This window comes from Schistocerca nitens, chromosome 4, assembly GCF_023898315.1.
Source record: "Schistocerca nitens isolate TAMUIC-IGC-003100 chromosome 4, iqSchNite1.1, whole genome shotgun sequence".
Lineage (NCBI taxonomy): Eukaryota > Metazoa > Arthropoda > Insecta > Orthoptera > Acrididae > Schistocerca > Schistocerca nitens.
The window spans coordinates 58,345,532-58,359,483 of NC_064617.1; the positions used below are offsets into that span (position 1 = coordinate 58,345,532).

Genomic DNA, 13,952 nt, shown 5'->3' on the forward strand with positions numbered 1-13,952 from the left:
AGGGAAAGATGGGAGCATGTGTTGGCAGAGGGCAGCAGATAAAGAGGATGGGAGATTAGAATGGTAGCACAAAGGGGGTGGAAAACTGTTGAGTGGAGGGTGTGGAGACAGTATGTTACTGTAGATTGGGGCCAGGATAATTACTGGAGTGGAGAATGTGTTGTAAGGATAACTCTCATCTGCACAGTTCAGAAAAGCTGGTGGTGGATGGAAGGATCCAAATGGGTTGGGTTGTGAAGCAGCCAATGAATTCAAGTATGTTACATTCAGCTACATGTTGTGCCACAGGTTGGCCTATTTTGCTCTTGGCCACAGTTTGGCGATGGCCATTCATCCTGGAGGACTGCTGGTTGGTAGTCATACCAATATAAAAAGCTGTCAAATGATTGCAGCAGATCGGGTAAATGTCATGGCTGCTTTCACAGGTGGCCCAGCCCCTGAAGAGGTAGGATAAACCTGTGACATCATTGGAATAGGACGTGCATGATGGGTGGATTAGGCAGGTCTTGTACTTGGGTTTTCCTCAAGGATATGATTGGGGGTATGACGGGAAATGGCACATGTAATTTCCCCCCTCCTTCCTAATTCCAATAAACTTCCTAGTTTACTTATCTGTTTGTGTAGAAATGGTTCCTGTTCTTCTTGTCTAGAGGTCTGATTCTTGAAGCTGAAAAATTCAAATTTTAGAACCTCATGGTTGGACTGATCTAAATAAATTTGAAGATGGTTGTTGCAGAATTTTTGTTGTTACATTAATATATTTTGTCACATTTTAGTATATCATACAGTCTTTTGATTTTTTGCATTAACAAAGCCAAAATTACATTCCAGAATGAGATTTTCACTCTGCAGCGGAGTGTGCGCTGATATGAAACTTCCTGGCAGATTAAAACTGTGTGCCCGACCGAGACTCGAACTCGGGACCTTTGCCTTTCGCGGGCAAGTGCTCTACCAACTGAGCTACCGAAGCACGACTCACGCCCGGTACTCACAGCTTTACTTCTGCCAGTACCTCGTCTCCTACCTTCCAAACTTTACAGAAGCTCTCCTGCGAACCTTGCAGAACTAGCACTCCTGAAAGAAAGGATATTGTGGAGACATGGCTTAGCCACAGCCTGGGGGATGTTTCCAGAATGAGATTTTCACTCTGCAGCGGAGTGTGCACTGATATGAAACTTCCTGGCAGATTAAAACTGTGTGCCCGACCAAGACTCGAACTCGGGACCTTTGCCTTTCGCGGGCAAGTGCTCTACCAACTGAGCTACCGAAGCACGACTCACGCCCGGTACTCACAGCTTTACTTCTGCCAGTACCTCGTCTCCTACCTTCCAAACTTTACAGAAGCTCTCCTGCGAACCTTGCAGAACTAGCACTCCTGAAAGAAAGGATATTGTGGAGACATGGCTTAGCCACAGCCTGGGGGCTGTTTCCAGAATGAGATTTTCACTCTGCAGCGGAGTGTGCGCTGATATGAAACTTCCTGGCAGATTAAAACTGTGTGCCCGACCGAGACTCGAACTCGGGACCTTTGCCTTTTGCGGGCAAGTGCTCTACCAACTGAGCTACCGAAGCACGACTCACGCCCGGTACTCACAGCTTTACTTCTGCCATTACCTCGTCTCCTACCTTCCAAACTTTACAGAAGCTCTACTGCGAACCTTGCAGAACTAGCACTCCTGAAAGAAAGGAGAGCTTCTGTAAAGTTTGGAAGGTAGGAGACGAGGTACTGGCAGAAGTAAAGCTGTGAGTACCGGGCGTGAGTCGTGCTTCGGTAGCTCAGTTGGTAGAGCACTTGCCCGCGAAAGGCAAAGGTCCCGAGTTCGAGTCTCGGTCAGGCACACAGTTTTAATCTGCCAGGAAGTTTCAAAATTACATTGTTTGCAAAAAAGAAAAAAAAAATACGCCTGATCACATCAGAGGCATGCTTGCTAGTGTCTCACTCAACGGAATAACAATATTCCAAACGGTTTACAATTTTTCTTGACAACTGAATTTCCATTAGTTTCTGTACATTATGACTTTTGATTATTATTTTATAAATGAATCCAGAAGTATACATAATAACCAGTACAGTATTGCATAATTAATAACAGAAATTTTAAGTGTGCTAATAGTTCATAATTTCAAATGTTTCTAAAAAAATAATTTTAACTTTACATTCATAACTAGTACTTATCAATTATAAAATAAAAAATAAAGTATTTCCTTTCATAAATTTTAGCTTCAAATATAACATACTGTGTATAAAATTATATGAAAGTTTTCAGAAAAGCAGCTGAGATAATAATATTGACCTGTCCAAAATTCAAAAAATAATTCTGGTATCAACAACCGCTGTTGAGGAAAAGTAATCTATAGGAGGATGTCCCATTACACACTGGAGATCTGTTCACGGACTAGGCCTGGGGGATAGTGCCCCTAGTGAGACCCTCATACTGAGCAAGGGAGTTCTTATCATTGCAGAGATGCCGTTCCTGGGTGGCCAGGCTGTATGGGAGGGATTTTTTGGCGCAAAAGGGATGACAGCCATCGAAATGCATGGGGGAAATGGAGAGCATGTAGAATGAGGGTGTGCAAGGTGTCATAATGGTGAGAAGAGAAATAGATTCAGGGGAGAGGTTCTTGGAAGTGCCTAAGGCTTTCAACATGGATTGGAGGTTGTTTTGGACTTCTGGGATGGGATCACTCTGACAAAGTTTATAAATGGAGGAGTCAGATAACTGGTGCCGGCCTTCTGCAGGTAGTCACAGTGGTGGAACTTGGTGTGCAGGTAGGATGATTAGGCCAGGATTTGTTTTGAGGTTGTGTATGGCTATTCTTTCTTCTACTGTAAGGTTAGTGTTCTGAGGAAGGGACCTGGGGAAGGATGGTGAGGCTAGGTTGAAGGTAAGAAATTTCTGGAAGGTGATCCAACAGTGCTGCATGCCCCATTCTGGATGGTTATTGTGCTACCACGACAGATTTTCAGCCCTTGTTGGCAAACCCCTTCAACTAATTGCCCATAATCTAGCCTCCCACATCAAGGACACCAACCACTTCCTTAACCAACTCACCGCCATTCACACCTCTTTACCTCTTGGGTCCCTACTTGTCACTGTTGACACCATCTCTCTACACACCAACATCCTTCATCCCCATGATCTTGCCACTATTGAACACTACTCTTCTCAACATCTTTCAGACTCTAAACCCACTACGTCTTTCCTCATACACCTTAATAACTTTATCCTAACCCACAACTACTTCTCCTTTGAAGGGAAGGTACATAAATGAATCTGCAGTAGAGCCATGGGCACCTGCATGGCACCTTCCTATGCCAAACTTTCAATAGGCTATCTAGAAGAAACTTTCCTAGCCTTCTAAAACACCAAACCCCTAACCTGGTTCTGGTTTACTGATGATATCTTCATGATCTTGACTCAGGGCCACAAGACACCCTATTCTGTTCCTTCACAAACTCAACACCTTCTGTTCCATCTGCTTCATGTCATCCTCCTCATTCCAGTGTGCCACCTACCTAGATGTTGATCTCTTCCTATCTGATGGCTCCATCCACACCTCTGTCCACATTAAACCCACCAACCACCAACAGTACCTACATTTCGGCAGCTGTCATCCCTTTCACACCAAAAAAATCTGTGCAACACAGACTGGCCGCCTGGGAACGGCATATACGCAGTGACAAGATGACCCTTGCTCAGTATGCTGAGGGTCTCACCAAGGTCTTCACATACAGGTATTAACCCCAGACCTAGTCTGCAAACAGATTTACCATTTCATTTCACCTCGCACCCCCAATCCTCCCACCACCCCCAAGAACCAGCCACAAAGGAGTGTCCCTTTCATCACCCACTAGCAGCCTAACCTGGAACAAACCACATCTGTCACCAGGGCTTTGATTATCTATCATCACACCCTGTAATGAGTGACATCCTACCTGAGATACTTCCCACCCTTCCTAAAGGGGTGTTCCATCACCCACCCACAGTCTCATAAACTGACATATGGCTGGGAGAGTGGTGTGCTGACCACATGCTCCTCCATATCCGCATCCAGTGATGCCTGTGGGCTGCAGATGACACGGTGCCCGGTCGGTACTGTTGGGCCTTCCAAGGCCTGTTCAGATGGAGTTTAGTTTTTATCACCCACCCAACCTCCACAATGTCATAGTACGTCCTTATGCCACTCCCAATCCTGACCACTTGCCACAAGGATCATATCCCTGTGGAAGACCCAGGTGCAAGACCTGCCTAATCCACCCATTTTGCACTTCCTATTCCAGTGATGTCACAGTTTTATCCTACCTCTTCAGGGGCTGGGTCACCTGTGAATGCAGCGATGACATTTACCAGATCTGCTGCAATCATTTGACAGCTTTTTATATTGGTATGACTACCAACCAGCAGTCCTCCAGGATGAATGGCCATCGCCAAACTGTGGCCAAGAGTAAAGTAGGCACACCTATGGCACAAAGTGCAGCTGAATGTAACATACTTGAATTCATTGCCTGCTTCATTACCCGACCCATTTGGATCCTTCCTTCCACCACCAGCTTTTCTGAACTGTGCAGATGAGAGTTATCCTTACAACACATTCTCCACTCCCATAATTATCCTGGCCTCAATCTACAGTAACATACTGTCCCCACACCCTCCACTCAACAGTTTTCCACCCTCTTTGTGCTACCATCTCCTCCCCATTATCATCTCCTGTCCTGTTGATTTGCTACCCTCTGCCAACACATGCTCCCGTCATTCCCTGCTCCTCTCTTTTTTCACTCCTCCCTACCCCACAACCTCCTGACACTGTGCTTGTTGGCATTCTAGCCCTGCACTCTCCACTGGACAGCATTCATCTCTCTCCTCATCCATACACTACTATCACTTCCCCTTCCCCTCCAGGTTGCCACTTGCATCTCACGTGATAGTTGCAGTCTCGCCCAAGATGCTGGCATTGGCGGTCAGGTGTCATTACTTGTGTGAATGAATTGTGTGTGTTTCTCTTTTGCTTAAGAAGGTTGTAACTGAACCCTTTATGTAAGTGTCCTTTAATTGTGCCTGTCTGTAACTTAATGTGCCTTCTTTATGGTAAGCAGTAATCTGTCTTTCCCTACATTGTTGGTATTGCTACCTTGAGTTTCCATTGTTTAATCATATTGAGTATTTTAATGCCAAGCTTGGTAGAGGTTGTTATGCCATGAGAGCTCTGGAACCTCGTACCAATGTGGAAACAATTATGATATTCAGTTCCACTTAAATTACGGTGTTTTCTGGGGAAATTGCCAGGATGACTCAATACTTTTAGAATGTAGAAGAGCGCCATTAGAATAACAAATAAAAGTAAAATAAGAGACTCATGCAAACCTGTTTTCGAGGCAATTAATATATTTCCTCTGGCATGTATATATTATCAGAGAAGCATTCCTTTTCCTTACTGTACATTTAACTCTCAATTACAAAATATGACAAAGGACTATGACATTTAGAAACATTACTGGCTGAACAGATACCTCCATGTAACTCTCTCCAATACTGTATGGTGCCAGAAGGGCTCATTACACATCAGTTTAAAGCTTTTTAGTAATCTCCATCAGAACTTAAACACCATCAAGGATATAAACCTCTTTAAAGAATCATTAGTCATATTTATGGTGCCACTGCTTCTATTCAGCCAGTGAATACATGGACTTGAGAAATACTGTACTGCGTTCAGCTTTCTACTCATGTACGTTTTGTTTAAATGTAGCAGTTGAGTGCTAATATTAGCTTTAGAATTATAACAAATGTTTAATTCATTTAACAATTTAAGTAAAGTATGGAAAGCTGTGTATACCATAATTTCAATGAACCTGATGTATCCAATATGTGTAGCATCCAGTGCTATAAAAGATAAAGAGGACTAAAAAGGATGAAATTGATGCAAAGCAATTCTTTCATAATTATGGTTCTGCAACCATAAGTTGTTTTTTTTAGAATAAATGAATACTGGTAGGTATTTTCTATCCTAGAAAAAAGACTACAACTTTCATTGGTGCAAGATAGCAATCATGTAATAAAATATTTATGCAGTATGCAGTGTAACTGTAATTCATTGCATGCAGCTGCAGCTAAAGATTACAGATAGGAATCAACAATGATATCAACAAGTTATGGTACTAGGCTGCTTATGTGCTGAGAAAAGCTTAGTTGACAGCACAGTTTAGGTAGCAAATGGGGAGGTCTTTGTGTATTGCAAAAGAGTACTCACTATTGAAGTATAGAATTTTTCAGCTTTCACGTAGTCATTCCGATTCTCTTAAGGTTTCATTTAATCATACGATCATAAAATATTACAGCTGGTATAAATGACAATAGAAGCAGCTAGAGATTTTGTGACCTGGTGTTGTGTGTGTATATAAATGGAAGATTCCTGTCACTTTACTCTCATTTATAAACTAGACATTCAACAGAACTGTAAAAGTGAATTTTACTCTCTACATAACATCTAAACTAATGTCCAGAATGTGGAAGACACTCAAAAGTGACTGAGTCAAAGTAATGTATGTCCATTTCTTCCTTTATTGAAACAAAGGGGGCAAATTTATCTGTGAATATTGCAGAGCTATTTGTTGTTGAATGATAAGTTCATCTTGTTTTTTAGAAAGACAAAACTGTGCCATACTAGCATGTGTGTAATATTTTCTAAGATATGTGAGCTGTGCTCTGACTCCTTTAGACTCAGGACCCTGTGAAATTGTATGGATTTCTTCTTTTTCTAACTGGAAACCAAAATTTATGAGGTTCACAACACTTGAATTTGTAGAATAGTGTACGAGAATTAATGATTATGGTAATTGAGAGACAATTTACACCATGCCCAGTAACATCCTTTCTGTATGAGCTGAACAGTCAGCATTACACAAACATTATTCTGTAGAGTTGTAAGCAAAGTGGAAATGTAGAAGAAAGTGACAGTAAACCACACTGATATCAAAGAGTGCCAAAAAAATATATGTATACTTTTACTGCGGCAAAATGATTGGTCTCTGGCACACGTCTCATGCCAGAACATCTAAAAAAATTGCATGACATTAGCCGACCGAAATGCCAACATCCTCAGCAACTTGACAATTTACAAAAACAATTTTCTTCACAGCTTCAACGTTATCATCTGTTGTTGATGTGCTGGGGCGTCCAGAGCGAGGTTCATCATTAGCATTTTCTCCGCCAACTTGGAAGGGCTTGTACCACTTGTAAACATTTTTTTAAATTAGAGCAGACTCACTGTATGCCACTGTCAACATTTCAAGTGTTTTAGGGCACTTGATTCCATTTTTCACACAAAATTTGACATAGATTCTTTGCTCCCTTTTTTATGATAATCGAAAATCACCGAGCACACTAAAACATGTCTAACCTTTCTACATGTCAAAAACAAATGAAGTATGCTGTACACTTGAAACTGTGAACATGTGTTCAGGATCTGTGTACCAACATAACAAAAAAAAGATCGATAATCGAATGTACATTGCCACGCAATTTGAAAAGTCACCTTACTTTTTGAACAGCCCTCAGATATGAAAAAATATACATGATATTAAGTTTACTTAACTATACAAGAACTCCATCTTGCAGTTTCTGTATGATGAAGCCTCATGTGCTGCAGTAAGAGCTTCTGAATGTCATGGCATGCAATTGAAGAAGGCCTCCTCCCTACAACTCGTATGCAATTCCACAAAATATCATAGATGGTTGTAGTATGACTGTGATAAAGAAGTTGGCTGCAAGTAAAATCCCAAACATGTAGGATAAGTAACACATCAGGCAAAGATGCATGCCAGGAAACATGTGTTGTCCATTGCTGTTCAGAGAAGGCTTACATATTCCTTGCCAATTGCGGCTGGATGTTGTCCTCCCTAAAGGAGGGGTGGGGACTCAGGTGCTAAAACCTTTCTGATGTAGCAACTGGGAACATCTTATTTTCTCCTTGTTATGAATTTAATTTATTTAGCAGTTTTGATGCTAATCAGCATAAGAACTGCAAAGAATCAACATTCTGTAGATTTACTTATTCATAACCTATTCACAGGTTGGTTTAAGACACAGAGAAACCAAAAACCATTGTAATATAGAACAACCTGCCTGGCACAGTAAGCAGAGCACTAACACAGTTGCCTGACTGCATTACAACACAGACCTACCTTCTTACACTATGTGCTTGAGGTCTAGATGCATATACTTGACATGCTAATGTTACCTGGATTTTTATGTTATGCTGTTGTTCATACAGTGCACTCTCATGAGGAAAAACTTATTAACCTTTGTATTAAAACAACAACACTCTGGGAGAAGTTGGTACACAATGAAATGAAGAATGACTTAATCTGCTAATATCACAATATACTGTTGAAGCCCTTCGTCTTCCAGTTTGGTTGGTGTAAATTAGTTTCAACAATTATGTAAAGCTACAAGTAGCACTCATCAGAATTCATAAGGCTTACATGACTGAAAACTAATTACAATTGACAAGACACTTCTCCCTTTCATGCTAACTCTCAAAAAACATAAATTCTGAACAGACTATTTTTTCTTTCCAATGCTTCAGGGCCTGGGATGGGTTGACGTGCTTGTTGCCAAGGGATGTCTGCATTGTCCTTGGTAAACATACTTCATTGTATCCGTTGCTGTACCAAACTGTCACCACATTAGAAGCTAACACAAATGCGACTATTGCTGTAGGACTGCTTTTTTGATGGTTGTAACTGTTTCACCATCTTAAGCTGTCTAAACTTTTTAAGATGACTGTTTATAATGAACATATAAGGAGAAAAGGTAACAACCAGTCATTTCAATGAGTTGTTGAATAGCTGAAGAGTATACAGATAGGATTAAAAATTTGCCAAACCTTTGGATACTACTCTCCTTCCCTTCTACAAATCTAACCAGTTGAGAGTACACATACACATACACCTACACAGCTAGATTGTCCTGATATAAGATTAGCCACAGTGTGGATACCATTTCGTCAGCTAGATCAATGTAACAGATCATCCAAAAACTTAGCAATGTTGTCAGACTTGTTTATATCCCTATTGATCTCTCAGTGCCCCAAATATACAATAATTTGCTATCTTTACTCCTTTATTTACTTATGTTACACCAAGGACTTTCCATTACTGTAAATCAATATTTTTTTGTTTCATAATTTATTTATGCAATTTGAGCTGATTTTGGTGCATAGTCAATATCAAGTGCTTCAAGCAGGTTCATGAGATTCTCTAAATTAGCAAAAGTGTGAGGACTTCATGGCCTCATTTTATGCATCTGCTATTTATGAAATCATTTGTAATCCAGTGGAATATTGGCTCTTATTCATTCTGATGTTGGCATGACTTATATTGAGGGTGATGGAACATGTGTGGTGGAAAGTTCTGTTAATGTTTCCATGTTATTGCAATGACTGCCAAGTCCAGATGGAGCTTGAATTCTTTGAAGCTCATGATAATTACTACATTCAAAACTCATCCGATATTGCACAAGTGATTGAAAAATAAACAATTATTTAAAAACTAAATACAGCTGAAGGTGAAAAAATGGTTTTAACTTTCAAAAAGTTTACTGTAGCTGTGGATCCATCCCTAAAGAAATTAATACTATAGGCAGGTTTCAAATGGGACTTGTGTAAAAATGCTATGTTTTTTCCACTCAAAACACCTGTACAACATCCACATGTTCATTACCGTCTTGTGGTATTTGTGGTTTGTGAAAAACATAAGCCACCATAACAGCATGTATGCCAACAATTCAGCCCACATCAGGTAGAATGAACTGTCAAGAATTCAAGATAGTGCTGTGGTCCAAATATATTTTGTAGTTGCATATAGCTCCTCCTACTCACTAGTTGTAACAGCATACACACTGAGACAAGTTTGTTCCAAAACTTCTCAATTTTGATCGGAAGAACTGTCGCATTTGCAGCGCTCTGGAGCTCTTGAATGATGTCACCGATGATCCTGATTTTCTCAAAAGGGTCATAACTGGTGACGAAACATGGATTCACCATTGTGATGTTGAAACCAAAGCCCAGTCGTCCCAATGGAAGCATCCTGGAGAGCCAAGACCAAAAAAAGCATGCCAAGTACGATCAAATGTCAAAGTTTTGCTCACTGTTTTTTTCAATTGGCATGGCGTAGTGGATCATGAATGTTTGCCTCACAGTTGTACGGTCAATAAGGAGTATTACCTTGATGTTATGCACCGTTTGTGAGACGCAATACATAAAAAACATCCAGAATTGTGGAAAAACAAGTCATGGCTTTTGCATCATGACAATGCACCTGCTTATTCATTGTTGCTTGCAAGAGATTTTTTCGCCAAAAACAAAATGACAATCATGCCTCAGCCACCATATTCACCAGATTTGGCCCCCTGCGACTTTTTCCTGTTCCCAAAACTGAAGAGACCTATGAAAGAATGAAGATTTTCAACGACTGAGGAAATAAAAACTGCATCGCTGGAAGTACTCAAGGCTGTACCAAAAAGTGCTTCGAGGATTGGAAGACGCGTTGGCACAAGTGTATTGTATCTGATGGGGATTACTTTGAAGGGGATGACATGAATACTGATGAACAAATAAATATTTTTTCATAAAAATATTAAGTCACCTTACTTTTTAAACACACCTAATAGTTAATTTGTTTCTTGATTTGTTACTTTCATAAATGCTAGCAAATACAATGAGATCTCTCTTGACCTGAACAGAAGGAGAAATTCCTTGCCTCATAAGTAGAACTTAAAAGTAGCTGACATATTTGGTATAATTATCTTGATAAGCATTTGTAATGAAATTGTCTGTCATGTAGGTGGTGAAGAATACAAGAAGCATTTCTATAAAATCAGAAATTAATGTAGTATTCTACATAAACAATTGGCAGTAGTTTCTGCAGTTATAAAACACTGAGTGAACAAATATGGTTGTGCAATATTACATTCTTCCTCTTTCAACAACAGTTTTTCCAGAGTTTTCTTAGCCATATTATTGATGAAATTAGGACATGAACAGATACTTTGATTTTCCACATTAGATCCAGTAATTGCTTAAAAAGAACACCACATCAAATAGTTTTGCAATGTGCTAGACAATGGACTACTGGAATAGAAGCCACTGGAGAAACATCACACAAGCTGATAATGGAAGAAAAGTTCACAATTAAATAATTTGGAAACTTACCAAGGACACACAGTAAATGAGAATTACTTCTCTTTTAAAGATATTCTTACAATAGTATGAATTCAGTTTTCCTTTACAATGGATCAGGAATGTTTACAGTGATAGCCAATATCAGTGGTGACTAACATCTGAGATCAAAATATATTGTACTAAGAAGAATGTGCTTTATTTAATGCAAAGACCTAGCTTTAACAAAGACTTAAAAATGCAGTAAAACAGTACTGTAAAGTTCTTCAGCATATTATCAAAAAGGTGCAAACCAAATATACGGGCAAAAAATTCCTAGGACAAGGCAACCAAAATTTGTAGTGATATTAGGCATGAAATGAATAAACTCAGCAAGGCAAATGATATTCAGCTCCTAGATGGCAGTGGAAGTGAGACATATGATATGAAATTTAAATTACTGGTTACTAAATTTAATTAATTCTTTCTATTAGTAGCTAAAAAACGGTCCATCAAAAGCACATCTAATAAACTTGCTTAGACAGGCAATGCTCATTCCACCACTAGACAACAGTTTTGCTAACTCATCTGTGTAGTGCTTCGAGAATTTCCATGTAAATTCTAGAACCACTTGTTCTTCTACTGTCTCAAACACATGATATTTAAAAAACTAAGTGTGAGAGCACATACATACTGCGCGAGACATGTTTGTGTGTGCAGACTGGAAAGGAGTCACGAGCACAAGGGAGAGATGTGATGGTCAAACAGCATTGACAAGTGTTTGCCACTTGCGCCACAGAATCTGTATTGGAAAAACAAGGAGTGCTTATGTATCTTATGGTGTTTTATATCATTGACTATTGTAACGAGAAAAAAGAAGAACAGCTGAAACATTGTTAATCAAAATTCATATATGGGACTTTAGAGAAGTAGGACATGTGCATAACTGCTTGTGGTTATTAAGCCAACTATATTGTAAATGTATTCTAATCGGATCTGATGTGAGACGAGTCAGTTGACTTGCATGAGTTTGAATACTTATATGTGGGAAATATTGAATTTGTTCTCTATGGAAGTTGAAATATACTATGAGTAAATTAACACTATTCTTTGAGTACTAAATTATTTCAAAAATAGATTGTCTTATAAATTCCCATAACCAGCATTATTCTTCGGAGAAGAAGGTTTTGGAGATCGACGTAGCCGGCAATCCAGAGAAGAAGATCAACTGTGCAGATCAAGTAAGTCAACCGATGTGAGAGAGCTGCAATCCAACTTCACACTACTTCTTATCATCACACGTCATTAGAACGTGGCAACCAGTGGAAAGGACTTGAAAAAATTGGAAGTTTGAGAGGAATCGAAGCAGAAGATATGATGCGTTGCCGTAGCAACCAGGTATAATACGAGAAGAGAACTGTTTCACAGAATTGGATTCTGCCTAAAAAGTTCAAATGGTGAAAATTAATAAACGCAATAAAAGAAAAGACGTAAGGAAGATATAATGTTAAAAGAAGAGAGAGAAGATTCTGACGTATTAGACTAAGAAGAAATATGATGAGAATAATTCATCGAAGATCCGGTGTGGGGAGTAAGCAGCTCTCACACACATCACGGGTACGCAGATGTGGAAACCAGCCTAATTCCCACGTCGCTACCACCAGCTGCTGATCACCAATGCTGATTCCACGTATGCCTGCCGACGCCGATGCTGAAACCAACATTTGATGAAGCTGGCGCCAGTGCTGTTCACTGGGGCTGATTACACATCCGCTCACCAACGCAGCTAGAACTCTATACCGGGTGAGCGCAAAACGATAATTGTTTGAGTGTAAAGTTAAACGAAACTGTTGAATAATAGACTACAAAATTGTTAAGGCTTTCGTGGCCACTTGTTGACAAACTGCCTATTGGCTTCTGTCTCGGGTTCTTCGGCCGACGTTCATCTAATGATTTTTCTGACGTTTCGCCAGCACGAGTGGCTGGCATTGTCAAAGCTTCACCCTCCATTGCCGGTGGTTAACTGGAGGCGAGCTCGCGGCCGCAGACTATATGTACCTGGCGTGCCAACGTCCGAGGACTTCTCCGCGGTCATTTCCGGTGCGGTTCTCCTCTTGCTACCTGCGACGGTCGTTCGCTGCAGTACGGGAAGCCAGGATCCGTTTACCTTAAGGCTTTCCTCTTTCTTGTTAAAACTGTTCGCGTGTTTTTGGATTTCTACAGCTTCTCTGAACAAGCGCGTGTGATAGTGCTTCTCTACAGCCAGAACTTCCGTGTCGGCGAATTCTATTACATGGTCGGTCTCATTCAGTGCGTGCTCTGCCACGGCCGATTTCTCCACCTGCCCCAACCTGCAATGTCGCTTATGCTCTTTGATCCTGGTGTTAATGGATCGTCCAGTCATTCCGACATAAACTTTTCCGCATGTGCAAGGTATACGGTATATTCCCGACATTGCAAGTGGGTCTCTTTTCTCCTTCGCCGATCTAAGACACTCTTTGATCTTCCTTGTCGGTTTGAAAATCGTCTTTACGCCGTGTTTGCGCAATATACGGCCGATTCTGTCCGTCACTCTGGGAATGTATGGCAGAAAGGCCGTACCCGACATTTCTTTTTCTGGTTCCTTACTTTGCCGAGTGTTTGGCTCTGTTACACTTCTAATGTAATTTGTGGAGTACCCATTGCTCTTCAGAACAGTTTCCAGGTGTTGCATTTCTCGTTTGAGGTGTTGAGGCTCACATATTCGTTCTGCTCTCGTTACGAGCGTACTAATCATGCCTCTTTTCTGGCTCAGGTGG

At 40.5% G+C, this 13,952-nt stretch overlaps 1 protein-coding gene and 1 non-coding gene across 2 annotated transcripts in view; both read right to left on the bottom strand.

Moving 5' to 3' along the window:
* Positions 1-13,952, bottom strand: part of LOC126252114 (gamma-glutamyl hydrolase B-like) — a 191,389-nt gene that overhangs the window by 8,219 nt on the left and 169,218 nt on the right. The window lies entirely within an intron of this gene.
* Trnal-caa (transfer RNA leucine (anticodon CAA)) lies at positions 1,499-1,573 on the bottom strand. The gene has a single exon. It is a non-coding gene; the product is annotated as a tRNA-Leu (tRNA).